General features: G+C 54.6%; 2 non-coding genes and 4 pseudogenes across 2 annotated transcripts; all 6 read left to right on the top strand.

Annotated features, from left to right (window-relative positions):
• The first annotated feature begins 2983 nt into the window (after nt 1-2983).
• On the top strand, nt 2984-3161 carry LOC133106391 (U2 spliceosomal RNA; annotated as a pseudogene).
• A 332-nt stretch (nt 3162-3493) lies between these two features.
• On the top strand, nt 3494-3605 carry LOC133106598 (U5 spliceosomal RNA). Its single transcript, XR_009704560.1, has one exon. It is a non-coding gene; the product is annotated as a U5 spliceosomal RNA (small nuclear RNA).
• Nucleotides 3606-8912: 5307 nt separating this feature from the next.
• On the top strand, nt 8913-9083 carry LOC133106345 (U2 spliceosomal RNA; annotated as a pseudogene).
• A 332-nt stretch (nt 9084-9415) lies between these two features.
• On the top strand, nt 9416-9527 carry LOC133106597 (U5 spliceosomal RNA). The gene has a single exon (XR_009704559.1). It is a non-coding gene; the product is annotated as a U5 spliceosomal RNA (small nuclear RNA).
• A 432-nt stretch (nt 9528-9959) lies between these two features.
• LOC133106578 (U2 spliceosomal RNA) lies at nt 9960-10094 on the top strand (annotated as a pseudogene).
• A 5131-nt stretch (nt 10095-15225) lies between these two features.
• LOC133106357 (U2 spliceosomal RNA) lies at nt 15226-15406 on the top strand (annotated as a pseudogene).
• Nucleotides 15407-19330: the final 3924 nt, after the last annotated feature.

The following is a 19330-nucleotide window of genomic DNA, read 5'->3' as shown; positions in this document are numbered from 1 at the left end:
GGGGAGGGGTTTACATGGGCGAACTCCAGGGGCTGTAGGAGGAGGCTGGATTATTTTTTTGTTTCAAAGGCGTTTAAGTTGAAAAGTTTTGTGCTGCTACCAAGCTGGGCGTCCGACCATTGTGCAATAAAGTGTGTATTAGAGGGAGGGGAGCGGAAAAGAAGCAGGATTTGGAGCTTTAATGCAGAACTCCTGGAGGATGCAGTTTTTGTAGAGCAGTTCAAGGAGTTTTATTTTGGTTGGAAGGCTTTCAAGGCCCAATTTCCATGTATCTTGGAGTGGTGGGAGGTGGTAAAACAAAGGGTAAGGGAGTTCTGTGAGGCCTATGGGATAGCGAAGAGGAGGGAAGAGAGAGAGAGAGTGTGGGCACTACGGAGCGAACTACAATACTGGGTGGGGGTGGCAAACAGGGGAGGGAGGGTGAACGCAGAGGAGGTAAAGGGCTTAAAAGAAAAGATAAAAACTCATTACATCGGGAGAGCAAGGCGTTTCGCCTTCCTGGCAAGGGTGGAGAGGAGGGAGAAGGATGAGAGGGTAACCCCTTTCTTTTTTAAAGTCGTGAGGGAACGCCAGAGCGACGGATGGATAGAGGCGATAAGGACAGGCCAGGGGGAGGTAAGGAAGCAGGAGGAAAAACTGGACGCCGCGGCGCTTTTTTACTCAGGGCTGTTTGGGAGGGAGGAGAGGGACACAGAGGAGGGGGACAGGCTGGTAGGGAAGCTCTGGAGGAAGGTAAGGGAGGGAAGACAGGAAGCTCTGGGGAAGAAGATAGGCAAGGAAGAGGTAAGGGAGGCCTTGTTCTCCCTAAAAGCGGGGAAGACGCCAGGGAGGGACGGGATCACCAGGGAGCTATATACCCACTTCTGGGGTATAATGGCGGAGGACCTGGTGGAAGTTTTCAACCGGGTGGGAGAAGTGGGGAAAATGCCCCTATCAATGAGGGAGGGGGTTATACACCTGCTGTTCAAGAAGGGTGAGAGGACAGATCTGGGGAACTGGCGGCCAGTCACACTCCTCTGCACCGACTACAAGGTGCTGGGGAAGGTGCTGGCCAACAGGGCCAAGGGGGTTCTGGGGGAAGTGCTGGGACCAGATCAAACCTGTGCGGTCCCAGGAAGGATGGGGACCCAGAATTTAATCTTGCTCAGGGATGTGCTGAGCTGGGCGAGAAGCAGGAAGGTGGGGGTAGGGGTGATCAGCCTGGACCAGCAGAAGGCGTTCGACCGGGTCGATCACGCCTTCCTGGTGCAGGTTCTGGGCAAGATGGGGTTCGGAGTGAGGTTCATTTCCTGGGTGAAGACCCTCTATAGCGGGGCCTTCAGCCGGGTGAAAGTGAACGGGGCTCTGAGCGCGGCGGTGTCGCAGGGAAGAGGGGTGAGACAGGGGTGCCCTCTGTCCCCACTACTCTATGTCTGCTTCATAGAGCCCTTGGCAGAGCTGATGAGGCAGGACAGGGCTTTTAGGGGCCTGCAGATCCCAGGCAGCGGGGGAGAGACTTTGAAGCTGCTGCAATATGCGGACGACACGACTGTGGTGGTCTCCTCGGAAAGGGACATCGAGAGGGTCATGGGCCTGGTGGGCCAGTACTGTCGGGGGTCGGGGTCCAAGGTGAACAACAGCAAGTCGGCAGTGATGGTGACCGAGGGATGGAGAGGGAGGAGGGGGGAGCAGCATGGCCTCGCAGTGTGTGAGGACGGGATGAAGGTGCTGGGGATCCGGTTCAGCAGGGAGAGGGCAGACAGGCTGAACTGGGAACAGTGCCTGGAAAAGGTAAGGAAGAGGGTGGGTTTGTGGAGGGCGAGGGCATTAACATTGACAGGTAAGGTATTAGTGGTGAAGGCGGATTTTTTGCCGCAATTGATTTATTTAGGGAGGGTTTTTCCGATGCCGGCGGTGTGCAAGGTGAAAATGAACCGGTTGATTTTTAATTTCTTGTGGGGAGGGCGGTTAGAGCCGGTAAAACGGGAGGTTTTATTTTTGCCAGTGGAGAAAGGGGGAAGAGGCCTCGTGGATGTGGGCTTAAAGCTAGAGGTGCTAGCTTTAAAGGGCATTTTTGATACCCTGGTGGCGGATGAGGGCCACAAGTGCCGGCACCTCATGAAGATGTGGGTGGGGACAGCAATGAGAGAACTGGTGGGGTGGGACAACAGGGGGCCGAGGGCGGAGGATACCCCGTGGTGTTACGCAAGGGCAGTTCTCTTTTTAAGGGCTCACAGAGAGATCATCATGGCGCAGGGGCTGCGGGACCATAGGGCCCTCTATAAAGCGATCCTGGGCAGGAGGACGAGGGAGGCAGAGAGGGAGGTGGAAAGGTGCGGAGGGCAATGGAGGTGGCTGACGGCCAGGTGGCTCCCAAACCGGGCAGGAGACCTGAATTGGTTGGGCGGTCTGGGAAGACTACCGGTGAGGGAGAGGATGCACAGGGCGGGCACTGCCAGGAGCCCTTTGTGCCCTAGGGGCTGTGGGAGGGAGGAGACGGGAGGGCACGCCCTATGGGAATGCCCTTTCGCAAGAGTGTTCTGGGGTAGGGCAAACAGGGGGGTGTTTCTCCCGGTATGGGCCACAGCAGTGGACAAGGAGGGGGTCATGAGGGCTGCCGGGGTGGGGAGCATGAAGGCGGAGGAGAGGGAGGTTTTCAGCCTCCTGGTGAGCTGGGGGAAGCTGGCCCTGTGGGACAGTAGGAACAGGAAGGTACTGAATCCCTCAGATGGCACGACGGGGGTGCAGTGTTTTAAGGGGTGGGAGAGAAGAGTGGAGGTGGAGATGAGGGTGTGCGCCCACGTAGGGGGAAAAAAAAGGGGAGAAAAGAAATGGGAAAAGGTGAGGGCCGCCTTGAGCCTCTAAGAGGCAAATGTGTAAATAGTGTAAATAAAAGTGTAAATAATGAATATATAGGAGTTGTCTGTGGAAAAGGTAAGGGGTGGGTATACAGTGGGGGTTATGTGTATGTAATGTAAATAAAATGTAAAATGTAATTTGTAAAATAAAAGTTTCTTAAACAAAAAAAATCTGTTCTTATCAGTTTAATATCTGATACGTCCCCTATCAGGGGACTATATATTAAACGGATTTTTGGCACAGGGAGTCGGAGAAGGAGCTTGCTCCGTCCGCTTCAAGCATCGACCCGTTATTGCAGTGCGTTCGGGAACGGTGCGCCTCTCCAAGTTTTGTGCAAAAAAAGGTTGTGTTTTGTTGCCCTGTTCTTCCCCCTTTTTGTTTGTTTGTTTGTTTGTTTATTTTGTATATATGTAAATTGTGTTGTAAATAGGGTGAATATGTGCCCTTGTTGTAAGTGTGCTTGCCTCTGTTTTTTAGCAAAATGATGTAGTTTTCTGTGCGGGACGTAACTGTTTGTTGTCATTGCGCTGTCTCGCTTTTCCCACCTTCCCTCTCGGATTGTCTGTCCGGCCGGCTGGCGGCAGTGGCAACCCCGGGTCAGTGGGAGTGGCTGGGAAGGGGGCCGGAGGCGCCTGGTGCGCTGAAAGGTCACATTTCGCTCGGGTTTCTCTTCAGCACGCACAAATCTTTCGCCTTTTACTAAAGATTTCCGTGGAGAGGAACGCACCTGAGTTTGTGCTATTTTTGGATGCTCCGTCCACGGGACGGGGCAACTTCGAACGGTTTAAGGACAGACGGCAATGTGCGACAGGTATGCGGGTTGCTTGCGAGTCGCCGATGAGCCGAGCCGACTTGCTCGTTTCTGGCTTATCGCCTGCTTGCCGCGTGCGATCGATGCCCCGCTCGCTAAATAGCTTTGGTCGCTGCCTAGAGAGCAGCTATTCAGTAAGTAACAGTGTACTCGGTATGTGTCGAGTGTTTTTGGCGGCTGTGCCTGCCAGTGGAGGACAGTGGATCTTGGTGGGAGGAGCCAGCTGAGTCCGGTCGTTACGGTAGCTCGCCGACCGGCCAGTCAGTGCGTGCGCAGGGTTCTTGGGAAGGCGGGGAGGGGGGCCGGCTCCTGGGCCAGGTGGCGTCTTCCCCCGAGCGCGGTCCGGGGCCACCGGGAGGGCGCCGTCGGCAGGGGCCAGTTTGTGGTTATCGCTTCTCGGCCTTTTGGCTAAGATCAAGATTCTGAGCAAAGCAGAGATAATTTTGAAGATGGCTGGAGTTTGGAGAGTGGTGCGGAATACTGTGCGAGCAAAGTGGACGGGGAGTGCTGGAGCTATGCCCCAGAGAGAGGTGTTCATCAAGAGCTTTGTGTTGGGGAAATTTTCTCTGACTGAGAAGGAGGTGCTGGGCATTCAGCGAAATGGACGGGAGGAGTATTTTGACCTCGCCTTCCGAACACCCTGGTTGTTCCAAGAGTTCCTGTGTCGATGCAAGGCTATGGAAGATCTGGGCCCCTTCGAGATAGAGTCTCTAGAGCGGAGGAACCACAGGGTCATCGTCATAAACATGTATGACATGAACCTTCCTGACGAGAACGTGACGAGGTTCCTTGAGCGGTATTCCAGGGTGGTGGCAGGACCAAGGCTGCGCAGGGACTCCTACGGCTTCTGGAACGGGCAGCGAGTGTATGAGGTGCTTCTGAAGGAGGATGAGCACGGGTATGAGGGGTATTTCCATCCGCCGGCCCTGTGCAACATAGATGGGGTAAGGGGGCACCTCATGTACTCCAGGCAGCCCCCGTTCTGTAGGAGGTGTATGGAGGTGGGGCACACCGACCAGGAGTGCGAGACGGTCGTGTGCCACAATTGCGGGAGGAGGGGGCACATGGCGGTCGAATGCCAGGACCCAAAGGTGTGTAATCTCTGCGGGTCGAAGGAGCATTTCATGCGCACCTGTCCGGAGAGGCGTCGTACCTACGCCGAGGCAGCAGGTGGTTCTGAGAGAGCCGAGCCGAGGCCAGGGCCACCAGCGCAGGAGCAGCAGGAGGCCGAGAGGGTGGAGGTGCAGCCAGCGGCGGAGACGCAGAAGGAAAAGGAGGCCGGGGGAGCTGAGCCGGAACCAGCAACAGGGCCTGTAGTGGAGGAGAAGCCTGAGGAGGGGCAGCGGGAGCTGGGAGGCGATACGGAGCAGAGCGAGCCGTCTGGGTCGGGGGTGGCAGGTACCTCCAGGGAGGTCAGTGTGGTGCAGGACACTGACCTGGAGGACATACTCACTGCCGACGAGGACAGTGAGGGCTCTGTGTGCAGTATGGAGGAAGAGGTGGAGATACGTGGGGCCAAGAGGAAGCAGGTGGTGGAGAAGGCCGGGGTGGGGGCTAGGAAGGCCGCCAAGAAGAAGGGCAAGTCTCTGGACTGGGCTGAGGAGGGGGAGCTCATGGATACTCCCGATGACGCCACATTGGTAAAGGGGACTGAGGCTTTTGCCCAAAGTTTGGGCCTGCAGTGAGTGAGGCCTGTGTTGCAATTTTGGTTTGGTCATGGCAGACAAAATTTTTATTTCATTGAACACAAGGGGACTTAAAGACCGGGGTAAGAGGCAAGCTCTTTTTTATTCTTTACGTTCTGTGCCCTTTTCTGTTTGTTTTTTACAAGAGTGCCATTTGGCGGGAGGGAAGGAGGTAATATCTTTAGTTAAAGAGTGGAATTTAGGGATTTCTGTTTGGAGTGTTGGGAATGTGTTTGCTGATGGTTTAGGTATTTTGTTTAAAGAGGGAGGGATTTTTATTGAGGAATTTGTATCTATTGTACCAGGCAGGCTCTTGTGTGTCGATGTTATTTGGGGGGGTAAAAAGTTTAGGTTTTTAAATGTTTATTCTCCGTGTAATATAACGGAGAGATTTTCTTTTCTAAAATGTCTGCCAGTTCTGTTAATGACAAACAGGTGTGTGGTGTTAGGGGGGGATTTTAATTGTTCATTGGATGAGGGAGTGGTTGGGGGCAGGAGAGATTTTTCTGCTGTTTTTCTAAAAGAGTTATTGGTTAAGTTTAATTTGGTGGATGTGTTTAAGGAGGGTGGGTTTCAAGGGCCAGGATATACCTGGAGCAATACAAGGGGTATAAATAGGCGGCTGGATTATTTCTTTGTTTCTCAGGGGGAATCAGTTCATAAGTTCCAGGTGACACCGAGTTGGTCGTCAGATCATCAGATGATTAAATTTTCTTTGGGAAGGAGGGAGGAGCCTCGGGGGGAGGGAATTTGGAAATTTAATAATGGATTTTTAAAGGATAAGATTTTTGTTGAGCAATTTAGGGAGTTTTATTTGGGCTGGCAGGTTTTTAAATGTCGCTTTGAGTCAATCCTGGATTGGTGGGAGGTAGTGAAGGAGAGAGTTAGGGAGTTCTGTCAAGGGTATGGGAGGGCGAAGAGGAGGGAGGAGAGGGAGAGGGTTTGGCAGCTGCAGAGGGACCTGCAGTATTGGGCTGGGGTTGCCAACAGAGGAGGTGTGGTAGTATGGGAGGAGGTAAGTAGAATCAAGTCGGAAATTAAAGAGTATTATGTTGAGAGGGCGAGGAGGGTTTTGTTCATGGCCGGGGTGGAGAGGAGGGAGAAGGACGAGAAGGTGACAGCCTTCTTCTTTCGGAAGGCAAAGGAGAGGCAGGCGGCAGCAGCGATGGAGGTCTTGCTGACAGAGCAGGGGGGGGAGGTGACGGAGCAGCAGGACAAGTTGGATGCTGCTGTCAGGTATTATTCTCATTTATTTAGGGAGGCTGATAGGGATGTGGAAGAGGGAGATAGAATGGTGGAGCAGTTGTGGAGGAGAGTGGGGGAGGGGAAGCAGGAGGCTTTGGGGAGGGCACTCTCAAAGGAAGAGGTAAGGAGAGGCCTGTTTGGGATGAAGGGAGACAAGGCTCCAGGGAGGGACGGTATCCCAAAAGAATTATATGTTTGTTTTTGGGACATTATGGGGGAGGATTTAGTGGAGGTGTACAATGAAGTTGGGAGGGTTGGTTTATTACCATTTTCTATGAGGGAGGGAATTATTCATTTGATTTATAAGAAAGGAGACAAAAGGGAGTTGGGGAATTGGCGGCCTGTCACGCTGCTATGCGTGGATGCGAGGGTGTTGGGGAGGGTACTGGTCGACAGGGCTAGTGAGGTGATAGGGGAGGTGGTCTCTGGAGACCAGACATGTGCGGTTCCAGGTAGGTCAGGGATCCAAAATTTATTTGTGGTCAGGGATATGTTGAGTTGGGCACAGAGTAGGGGGGTAGGGGTTGGGGTTTTGAGTTTGGACCAGCAGAAGGCTTTCGATAGGGTAGATCATGGGTTTTTGTTTCAGGTTTTAGGAAGGATGAATTTTGGGGAGGGCTTTATTTCATGGGTTAAGATTTTGTATCGGGGGGTTTTTAGTAGGGTAAAATTAAATGGGAAACTGAGTGGTCCAGTAGTGCAGGGTAGGGGGGTTAGGCAGGGGTGCCCTCTGTCGCCACTTTTGTACGTTTTGTTTATTGAGCCATTGGCAGTGATGCTGAGGGAAGATAGGGCTTTTGTTGGGGTGCAGGTTCCAGGGGGCATGGGGAAGCCGATCAAAGTGCTCCAGTACGCCGATGACACCACAGTACTGGTGTCATGCGAAAGCGATATAGACCGGGCAATGGAGATTTTGAATAGGTATTGTAGGGGGACGGGGTCTTTGATTAACATGAACAAATCGGCCATTTTGTTTTCAGAGGGATGGATGGGGGGGACTGGGGGAAGGTATGGGATTGTTCGAAGTGGGGAGGAGGGGTTAAAAATTTTGGGGGTCCGGTTTTTGAAGGGGAGGTCAGACAATTTGAATTGGGAAGTGTGTTTGGGGAAGGTGGAAAGAAAACTTAATATATGGAGAAGCAGGGCTTTAACGGTGTCGGGGAAAGTCCTCGCAGTGAATGCCGATGTTTTCCCACAAGTTTTATACCTGGGGAGGGTTTTTCCAATGCCGGTGAGGTATAGGAGGAAACTTTTGAAATTAATTTTTTCTTTTATATGGGGGGGTAGGTATGAGCCCGTTAAGAGGGAGGTGATGTATCTCCCAGTGAGGGAGGGGGGGAGGAGCCTTATTAATATTCCTTTGAAGCTGGAAGTGTTGTTTTTGGAGGGGGTTTATCAAGTTTTAACGCGGGGAGATACACATAAGTGTTTTCATTTAGCTAAGTTGTGGGTTGGGACTGCGTTGAGATGGGTTACTGGGTGGGATAACAGGGGTCCGAGGGCAGAAGATGTGCCCTGGTATTATGAGAGGGCCATTTTATTTATGAGATTGAATAAAGTGCACATGACCAGGGAGAATCTGGAGGACCACAGGGAATTGTACAAGATGCTCCTGGGCGGGGTGGTGAGAGAGGAGGGGAAGATGCTGGCGGGGAAGGGGGTGGACTGGGGCGCTTTACAGGGGAAGGGGATGACTAATCGGGTGAGGGACCTAAACTGGTTGGGGGCTCTTGGGAGGCTACCAGTGAGAGAGAGGCTCCACAGGTTTGGGACGGCAAGGTCAGCTCACTGCCCGAGAGGGTGTAACGAGGATGAGACTGTGGCTCATGTGTTCTGGGACTGTTTTTTTGCGAGGGCTTTTTGGGGGAGGGTTGATAAGAGCGGTGTTTTTCGTTGGTTGAGAGTGGGAATTTTGAGGGACTGGGTCCTGAAAGGGAACGGGTGGGGAGTTTTGACAGGGGAGAGGAGGAAGGTGGTGTGTCTATTGATGAGTTGGGGGAAGACAATGCTTTGGGACGCCAGGAATAAAAAGGTGGAGTTTCCATCAGACGTGACATCTAGTAGGCAGTGGTTCAGGGAGTGGGAGGGAAAAATTAAAAGAGAAGCAAAAATGTGCCTTCATAGGAGGGGTAAAGAGGAGTGGAGGGAGGTGTGGGAAAATATATTAGCGGTTTTGGGGGGGGTGGGGGGTACATGAGGGGATGTTGATGTGTTAGATAGGGTATATAGGGACGGGGTATGAGTGTAATGTTAAGTGAGTGGATGTCTAATGTTTAAGTTAGTATACGTAAGAATGTACATGATGTATAATGAGGTTATGAGATGGAATAAAGATCTTTAAAACAAAAAAATCTGTTCTTATCAGTTTAATATCTGATACGTCCCCTATCAGGGGACTATATATTAAACGGATTTTTGGCACAGGGAGTCGGAGAAGGAGCTTGCTCCGTCCGCTTCAAGCATCGACCCGTTATTGCAGTGCGTTCGGGAACGGTGCGCCTCTCCAAGTTTTGTGCAAAAAAAGGTTGTGTTTTGTTGCCCTGTTCTTCCCCCTTTTTGTTTGTTTGTTTGTTTGTTTATTTTGTATATATGTAAATTGTGTTGTAAATAGGGTGAATATGTGCCCTTGTTGTAAGTGTGCTTGCCTCTGTTTTTTAGCAAAATGATGTAGTTTTCTGTGCGGGACGTAACTGTTTGTTGTCATTGCGCTGTCTCGCTTTTCCCACCTTCCCTCTCGGATTGTCTGTCCGGCCGGCTGGCGGCAGTGGCAACCCCGGGTCAGTGGGAGTGGCTGGGAAGGGGGCCGGAGGCGCCTGGTGCGCTGAAAGGTCACATTTCGCTCGGGTTTCTCTTCAGCACGCACAAATCTTTCGCCTTTTACTAAAGATTTCCGTGGAGAGGAACGCACCTGAGTTTGTGCTATTTTTGGATGCTCCGTCCACGGGACGGGGCAACTTCGAACGGTTTAAGGACAGACGGCAATGTGCGACAGGTATGCGGGTTGCTTGCGAGTCGCCGATGAGCCGAGCCGACTTGCTCGTTTCTGGCTTATCGCCTGCTTGCCGCGTGCGATCGATGCCCCGCTCGCTAAATAGCTTTGGTCGCTGCCTAGAGAGCAGCTATTCAGTAAGTAACAGTGTACTCGGTATGTGTCGAGTGTTTTTGGCGGCTGTGCCTGCCAGTGGAGGACAGTGGATCTTGGTGGGAGGAGCCAGCTGAGTCCGGTCGTTACGGTAGCTCGCCGACCGGCCAGTCAGTGCGTGCGCAGGGTTCTTGGGAAGGCGGGGAGGGGGGCCGGCTCCTGGGCCAGGTGGCGTCTTCCCCCGAGCGCGGTCCGGGGCCACCGGGAGGGCGCCGTCGGCAGGGGCCAGTTTGTGGTTATCGCTTCTCGGCCTTTTGGCTAAGATCAAGTGTAGTATCTGTTCTTATCAAACGGAGACAACTTTCGCGATTCAGTGATTGTGCGTGTGGGACCATGGATGCTCCAGGACCGGAGATGGCAGGAGGAACCCTAAGGAGGAGGAATACAATTCGGCTGCAGGTTGCAATGGAGGAGAGACGGAAGGTGGATCTGCAGTTCGTTGTAGTAAGGCTTTTTAAAGATTTTTTCAATGTGGGAGTGGAGCGCATGTATTGTGTGCAGGACTACCCGAGTAGGGGGTTGTTTGATGTGACGCTGGACAGTGAGGGCCTGTGTCTTGAAGTTTTTGAGGCCTACAAGGAGAGGAAGGAGGCTGAAGTACTAAAGGGGATTAGCATGGAGCCCCTTTTTTCAAGTGACGTGAAGCTGGTTACCCTGCTTACTTACAACCCGTTTGTGACGGCGAGGGAGGTGGAGGTGTTTCTCGGAAGGTACTGCACCGTGCTAAGGCCGGAGGTGAGGATGAGAAATCGTTTCGGGGTGTGGAACGGGAAGAGGCAGGTTCTGGTGAGGCTTAGGCCGGAAGAAAAAGCGGTGGGCGGTGTGAGGCATCTGCCTGCAGTATTTTCCATCGGGCCGGATAAAGGGTTTCTAACCTATTCCGGCCTACCTACATACTGCAGGAGGTGCCTCAAGTATGGACACATGGCAAAAGACTGCAGTTTCTTTGTGTGTTTGGCATGTGGGGAGGAAGGCCATGCGGCACGCGAGTGCCCGGCAGGAAGGAAGTGCCACCTGTGTGGGAGTGGGGAACACCTGATCCGGGACTGCCCGGCCCGGAGGCGCTCCTACGCCGAGGCAGCAGGAGGACAGCCGGCTCCCCCTGGTGGTGGGGAGGAGGAAGCGCAGCAGAGCCAGGCAGAGGAGCGGGGACGTGAGCAGGGCAGTGCTGCTTCGGCCGATGCAGCGCCTCCTGGAGGAGAGGAGGAGGAGACGCAGGCACCTGGAAGCGAGCCAGCGGGGGAAGAACAGTCAGCGGAGGCGGCGCAGGGCTCAGGGGCAGCTCCTGCAGCAGAGGGGGTGGTGGAGGAGTCGGAGCTAGAGGCCTCAGCTTCGTCGGTGCCTTCATCTGGGGAGGTGCCCCCCACCCCGCACCCTCAGGGCAGGAGGGGAGAGGCGAAGGCAGGCAGGGCAGTGCCAGCCTCTGGTGGAGCAGAGGTGGGGCGGAAGGCAGAGGCAGCAGAAGAGGCGCCCCCAGAGGGAGCTTCTGCGGCGGTGCGCGCAGGGGCAGCTGGCGGTGAGGAAGGAGGCCTGGAGGGGGGGGTGAAGCGCAGCCGCACCCCCACTTGGGCGGAGGCGACGGAGGAGCTGGCAGTAGCGAGCACCAGCGGGGAGAGCGGGTCTCCAGGGCTGGGGGAAAAGAAAAAGAAGAAGAAGAAGAAGGTCAGGCTGGGCGTGGCCAGGGGGGACTTTCACTCGGACTCTGAGGACTCCCTAGGCAGGTCGAGCGGTGAGAGCCGGGTGAGGGACATGGCTTCCCCACTGTCCGAGTGTGGGTATGACGGGGGGATGGTCCAGCTGAGGCCCCCGAATGAGGTACCCTTTTTGGAGTATGAGGAGGAAGGGGGAGGGAGGTTTGGGGGGTTCAGCCTGTGAGGGTGGGGTTTTAGTTTCTGTTTTGTTTGTGTCATGGCACAATATCTCAGAATAATGACGTGTAATGTGAGGGGGTTGTTAAGTGGGGAAAAGAGGAGGGGAGTTTTTCATTTTTTGTCTGCGCAGAGTTTTACGTTTTGTTTTTTGCAGGAGGTACATCTGAGGTCCAGTGAGGACTCTCAGAAATTTACTTTGGAATGGAAGAAGGGGTTTTCTTTTTGGAGTGTGGGTGGGGCCCATTCCTCGGGGGTGGGAATTTTGGTTAGAGGGAGGGAGATAAAAATTGTGAACGTGTCCTCGTGGGTGCAGGGGCGGGTTCTTGTGGTGGACGGGGACTGGAGGGGCATAAAATTGAGGTTGGTGAATGTCTATGCTCCAGCCCATGTGCAAAGGAGAAAGGAGTTCTTTCTGTCTTTGGAACAGGTGTGTGCCACAAACAGGTTTGTAGTGATGGGGGGGGATTTTAATGTTTCGTTTGAAACACCGGATTGGTCGGTGGCACACCTGAAAGGTGTGTTAGGGAGGTTCTCCCTGAAAGATGGGTTTAGGGAGGTGTGGCCAAAGGACCCAGGGCTTACCTGGGGGAACAGCAGGGGGGCCAAGTCCCGTCTCGATTTTGTTTTTGTTCCGGGGGGGCAGAGGGTGAAGGCGGCCGAGGTGATCCCCCTTTATTTTTCGGACCACAGTGGGGTGGTGGTGACAGTGGGGTGGGATGCGCCAGCCTTTGGGAGAGGGTGCTGGCGCATGAACACAAAGGTTTTAGAGGAGGAGGCCTTTTGCGTGCGCTTCAGGGAAGCGTACGCAGGGTGGGCGAAATTGAAGCCATTTTTTAGCTCGGCGGTGGAATGGTGGGAGGTGACGAAGGCCCGAATCAAGGCCTTTGTCATCACGTACTGCCGGGGGAAAAAAAGGAGGGAGCAGAGGTACTCCCTTAGGCTGCAGAGAGAGCTAGAGGGGCTCTACGTGAGATGGAACAACGGGGGGGAGTTTGACGAGGGGAGGTGGGAGGCCTTAAAGGAAGAGCTGAAGGGTATGCACGAGGACAAGGCGCGCTCCCTGGCTTTTAGGAGCCAGGGAGAGGAATATGAGAAAGACGAGACCTGCTCCTCGTATTTCTTTCAGAGGGTGAGGGCGATGAGGGCAAAGAGGGTGATGGAAGGGCTGAGGGGGGAGGACGGGAGGGTGCATAGAGGAACGCAGGAGATGCTAAAGGTGGCCTCCTGTTACTACTCGCTCCTCTTCGGGGAAAGGGAGGTGGACAGGAGTGCCTCCGAGCGTTTTCTGGGCTTGGTGGAGGAGAGGGTGCCGGAGGGAGTGAGGGCAGTACTGGAGATGCCTTTCAGCTCAGAGGAGCTGAAAAAGGCACTCTCCGGGATGAAGGGAGGGAAGGTCCCGGGGAAGGATGGGCTTCCCAAGGAATTTTATTTTAAATTCTGGGAGCTGGTGGGCCGGGATTTTTTAGAGGTCGTTCGGGAGATCCACGAGAGGGGGGAGCTCGCCCCTTCGATGAAGGAGGGAGTGGTGGCCTTACTATATAAGAAGGGCGATGAGCTTGATTTGAACAACTGGCGCCCGATAACACTTCTGGGCGTCGACTATAAGCTCATCGCCCGGGCACTGGCGGGCCGGCTGAGGTTGGCCATGCCATTCCTGGTGGGGGAGGACCAGACCTGTGGGGTGGAGGGCAGGTCCGTAACATGGAACCTCCAGCTCACGAGGGACGTGTTTTGTTGGGTGGAGGAGAGGAACCTCCCGTTAATTTTTGTTTCTCTAGACATGGAGAAGGCTTTCGACAGGGTCAGCCATGAGTTTTTGTTTGGGGTTTTGGCGCGCTTGGGCTTTGGGGTGGGGTTTTTGAGGTGGCTGCAGCTCCTGTATAAAGGGGTAGGGAGTAGGGTAGGGGTCAACGGGTTTTTGGGGGAGATGGTGGGGCAGAAGGGGGGGGTAAGGCAGGGTTGCCCTTTGTCACCGCTCCTCTTCGTGCTGTACATCGAGCCGATGGCCGAGGCAGTGCGGAGGGACGGAGGGATAAGAGGGGTCCCAATGCCAGGAGCAGGGGGTGAGAGCGTGAAGGCAGGGCTGTACGCAGACGATGTCTGTCTGTTTTTGGAGGGGGACGGGAGTGTGCGGAGGGCAATGGAGGTGGTGGGGGACTTTGCCAGGGGGGCGGGGGCTTCTGTTAACCTGGCAAAGTCCACCATGAAGTATTTAGGGGCGTGGAAGGGTAGAAGGGATGGACAGTGTGGGCTGCAGGTAAGTATAGGGCCAGTGAGGGTCCTGGGGGTAGAGTTTGGAGAGGGAGACAGGCGGGACGCAGTGAGGAACTGGGAGAAGAGGGTGGCGGGTGTGAAGACCAAGTTAGGCCTCTGGTCAACACGCCGGCTCACACTGTCCGGGAGGGTGTTAGCGGTAAAGGCCGACATTTTTCCGTTTTTAGTTTATTTGTCGTATGTTTTTCCTTTGCCCGTGCGGCTTAAGAGGGAGCTGGTGCGGGCGGTGTTCAAGTTTTTGTGGGGGGGGGGTTACGAGTATATAAGGAGAGAGGTAATGTATATGGCGGTGGAGGAGGGAGGGAGGGATGTGTTACATGTTCCGCTTAAGTTAGATGTGTTGTTTTTTTGTAATTTGTGTGTTTCCTTGGTTTCCCCGGTTTGTCATAAGTTTCAGTATTTTGTTCGTTTTTGGTTTTCGTCCTGTGTGCGGTTTCTGGTGGGGTGGGACAACAGGGTGCCGAGGGGGCAGGTGGCCCCTGCTCATTATGCGCAGGTGGGGCGCTGGGCCAAGAGGCACAAGGAGTGTGCAGACAAGGGGCTGGTGCTGCAGCACAGGGCCCTGTACAAGGCCTTAAAGGCGCGGCTGAGGCCTGTGGGGGGGACAGGAGTGCCGGTGGGGCGGGAGGTCTGGGCGGCGATCCAGCCAAAGGGCCTGGAGAACCGCCTAAGGGACCTGAACTGGCTGGTGGCCTACGGGAGGCTGCCGGTGAGGGACGTCCTGTACCGGCACGGGCTGACCCAGAACAGGTTCTGTCCCAGGGAGGGCTGTGGGAGGGAGGAGGAGACCGTGGCCCATGTCTTCTGGGGCTGCCCCTTTGCCCAGGAGGTGTGGCAGCTGATGGGGAGGAGGTACAGGAGCATAAGGGGGGTGACACGGGAGGGAGTGTTGTGTGGAGAGGGGTTGGGGAGGGAGAAGGGGAGGGCCAGGTTTCAGACACTGCTGCTGCTGAGCCTGGCGAAGCAGAAGCTGTGGGGGGCGCGGGGGGAGAGGGGGGCGGTGAAGACGGGGTGGACAGGGAGGGGGGTGGTGCGGATGGTGGAGGCGGAGGTGGAGCGGCGCTTCGGATGGGAGGTGCTGAGCTGGGGATTCCACGCTGCATGGGAGCGATGGAAGGGGGTGATATAAGGGTTTTTGAGGGGTTTGGTTGTGGTTCTGCTTTTGTTTCTGTTCTTGGTTGTGTTGCTGGTTTCGGTTCTGTTTTTGTTTGTATTGAAATGTGTTTGTACAGTGGGAATGTGTTGGGACTTTAGGGGAGGGGGTGGTTTTGAGTTTACTTTTGTCAAGACGATGTGATTTGGGTTTTGTTGTTCAGTGTTGTAAGGGAATGTGATGTGTAATGTGTTTGGTGCGGACCAATAAATTAATTTAAATACAAAAAAAAAATCTGTTCTTATCAGTTTAATATCTGATACGTCCCCTATCAGGGGACTATATATTAAACGGATTTTTGGCACAGGGAGTCGGAGAAGGAGCTTGCTCCGTCCGCTTCAAGCATCGACCCGTTATTGCAGTGCGTTCGGGAACGGTGCGCCTCTCCAAGTTTTGTGCAAAAAAAGGTTGTGTTTTGTTGCCCTGTTCTTCCCCCTTTTTGTTTGTTTGTTTGTTTGTTTATTTTGTATATATGTAAATTGTGTTGTAAATAGGGTGAATATGTGCCCTTGTTGTAAGTGTGCTTGCCTCTGTTTTTTAGCAAAATGATGTAGTTTTCTGTGCGGGACGTAACTGTTTGTTGTCATTGCGCTGTCTCGCTTTTCCCACCTTCCCTCTCGGATTGTCTGTCCGGCCGGCTGGCGGCAGTGGCAACCCCGGGTCAGTGGGAGTGGCTGGGAAGGGGGCCGGAGGCGCCTGGTGCGCTGAAAGGTCACATTTCGCTCGGGTTTCTCTTCAGCACGCACAAATCTTTCGCCTTTTACTAAAGATTTCGTACGCGAACGCGAACAGGGCCCGGAGCACCGCGCCCCCACCACCGTCAATGACTGCCCCCCCTCCCCTACCCCACCCTACCCCCACACCACGCATTAGAGCACCCACTCCCCCTTTGCCCCAGCCTGACAGCCTAACCCCCACAACACAAACACTGCTAACCCTTCCCTGCAGCACAACACCGGCAACCCCCACCTCAACAGCATCCCCTGTTACCCAACCCTCTGTCATCACAGTAAAAGAGGAGCCTGACTCTGACACCCCCATTGTGGTGGAGGGGTCAGACTCCTCATCTGCAGAATCAGACTCAAATTCCATTACCCCGTGGCAAAAACCTAAACGGAAAGGGAAAAGAATTCGATCACCCACAACAGCTAAACCGCAAAATACACCCAGCCAGCCTCCAAACCCAGCAATAACACGCCAACCGATCAACGCCAAAAGACAAACAGTACAATCAAACAAAAAACCGGTACACAGTCCCAAATCTTTCGCCAGGCCCAATACCCTTCCCAAACCTCCCACCCATCCACCAAAATCAGTACATCACAAGGAAAACTTACAGAACATTGGCACACTTCACCCCCATTCCATCAGGGACCAGCCAGCCCCCGGTCCGGACTCTCAAAGGGAGGCGACAACATCCCCCTCCTCCCAGGCCCTGGGGGGAGGCCTGGGGTAAAAACAACCACCCCCACCTCTCCAGGACGGAACCTCCCAGGCAGTCAGGAGGGGAGACCCATGGGAGAACATGGTCAGGGGGTGAGTAGGCGCCACAATAACCCGGATACAATTTTCAACACAATAAATCAAATTTGTCAGAATATGGCTAACAGCCATACTGGATCACCAGACACCCAAAAACAATAAAATATCATGGCATACAACTTTACACTTACCACACTTAACACCCGCAGTATCAGACACCCCGATAAACGCACCACCGTTTTCTCCATTCTATCACAGATCCCCTCAGACGTCGTCCTGCTCCAGGAATGTGGGATTCCGTTTCGGGAGTGGGATGGCGTTCTGGGGGAGGAATGGAGAATGGGAGACTCTCTCTGGTCTGGCTCAAACATCGCCAGAGCTGATGGGGTCGGCACGTTGATGAAAAATCCCTATGCAAAAATAACAGCACACAGCATTGTGGAGAGTGGGCGAATCCTCGTCACCGATCTCGAGGTCGGGGGTTCCCCACTCAGGGTCATCAACGTGTACGGTCCCACCAGCGTGGCCGAGAGAGTCTCCCTATTCACTAAACTACCACCACTGTTACACTGCACGATGCCCGTCGTCGTAGGGGGAGATTTCAACTGTGTTTTAAGAGATGAGGACCGCAGCAAACCAAGGCCGGATCGCTCCGGCACCCTGCTGCGGTCCCTCATCGAGGATTTCTCCCTCTGCGACGCCGGGGGCGCCTCTCCTCCCCAACACACTTTTGTGAACTCCTCTGGCTCCTCCTCATCCAGAATTGACATGTTTCTGCTCTCCCCAGGCCTGAGGGTGCACAGCTATTCCACCAAGGCGGTGCACTTCTCGGACCACCACATGGTAACCGTGTCCCTGGTATGGGAGAAATCTATAACCGTGGGTAAGGGGCTCTGGCGGATGAATATCAGCCATCTCCAAGACCCCCAGGTGCGTCTCTCCTTCTCGAGAAGATACCTGGAGTGGGTGAGTCTGAAACATCTCTTTGACTCCCCGGTGGAGTGGTGGGAGATGGTGAAGGAGCGAGTGCGGGGCTACTTCCGGGCAGTCGGGCGGAGGAAGGCGAAGGAAGGGAGGGCAGTTTTTGAACGCCACAATGCTGCCCTCCAAAGACTAAGCCTCCTCCAGTCCCGAGGCCTGGATGTTGGCAGCGAAATCGCACAAGCTCGGCAGAGCCTCACCACCCTCTACCGGGAAGAGCGGAAGAAACAGACCTTCCGCTCCAAACTCCAGGGCCTCCAGGAGGATGAGAAGTGCACGCGGTTCTTCTTCCGCAGGGCACGAACCAAGACGAATAACATCTTGTCTCTCTATAACAGCAGAGGTGTGGTGGTGTCTGAAGAGGCGGAGGTCCGGGAGGTGGCCAGGGAGTTCTACGAGGGCCTTTACAGTGAGAGGCCCTCAGATGGGGCTCTCATGGACACCTTCCTGGGCTGCCTGGACAGACGCCTGGGAGATGAGCAGATGGAGGCGGAGTTGAGCACTGAGGAGCTCACCAGGGCCGTGCACTCCCTGAATACACACAAAGCTCCGGGCCCTGACGGAATCCCAGCTGAGTTTTACCAGGCTCACTGGGATCTCCTGAAGGGGGACGTGGCGGAAGTGTTCAGGGCTGCGTACAGGGAGGGGCGGTTAGGCGCCTCACTGAGACAGAGCTCAGTAGCTCTTGTCCCAAAGAAGGGGGACCTGAAGGACCTCCGCAACTGGCGGCCGATCAACCTCCTCTCAGTCGATTATAAGATCATGGCGAAGGCGCTGATGGGGAGGTTCCAAGGCCTGATAACATCGGTGATCGGACCGGACCAGACCTGCAGCGTGCAGGGGAGGTCCATAAATGACAACCTGCTCCTCGCGAGGGATCTAATCATCCACTCCGGGGAGCGGAGGTCCCCCTTGTGCCTTCTCAGTCTCGATCAAGAGAAGGCATTTGACCGGGTGAGTCACGTGTGCTTGGAGAGAGTGCTGGAGAAAATGAACATTCCTGGCCCCCTCCTGCGCTGGACAAAGATCTGTCTGACAGACATAACGGGCAGAGTGGTTGTCAATCGACAGCCCTCTGCCCCGTTCGATGTCAGGTCTGGCGTCAGGCAGGGGTGCCCTCTAGCATCTCTCCTGTACGTCATCTACCTGGAACCGTTCCTCCAGGCCATCAGGGCCAATCCAGGAGTGGTGGGCTACCCACTCCCTGGAGCGGGGGGGGAACGGCTAAAGGTGATGGCGTACATGGACGACATTGCCATCGTCGCCACAGACAGTCGTTCTATCGCTTGTGCCACCAAGGTGTTGGACGACTTCTGTGTGGCCACTGGCGCCCTGGTCAACAGGGACAAGAGTGAACTGTTTCTGTCTCCACATTGGAGTGAGGAGCTGACCGTTTCCTTCCCTGTGCGTAGGAATACCATCAAGCTCCTGGGGGTGACCTTCCAGGCTGATGGAGGAGGGAGAACCAGCTGGGAGGGCGCCCTCCGCCACGTCCAAAATAAAATCAGGAGCTGGAGTGCACGGCCCTTGACCATGGCGGGTAAGATCCTTGTCCTGAAGGCAATTGTCCTACCCATTCTGCTCTATGTGGGGAGGGTGTTTCCCCCAGACAAAGCCACCGGGAAGCTAATCACCCGGATGGCTTTCCGCTTTGTCTGGGGGAGCACCATGGAAAAACTTAAACGCGTCACCCTCCTCAAAGAGGAGCGGAATGGGGGGCGGGGGGTCCCAGACATTGTCAACATCATTATGGTGCAGGGTCTGGCCACCCTTGTCCAGAATGCAGGGAAGGTGGGTAAGGCCTCTGGTACCTTTGCCAGGTACTATGCCACCCCCTTCCTCAGAGCA

Source organism: Conger conger, chromosome 12 (assembly GCF_963514075.1).
Source record: "Conger conger chromosome 12, fConCon1.1, whole genome shotgun sequence".
Lineage (NCBI taxonomy): Eukaryota > Metazoa > Chordata > Actinopteri > Anguilliformes > Congridae > Conger > Conger conger.
This window is presented reverse-complemented; position numbering and strand designations above follow the sequence as displayed.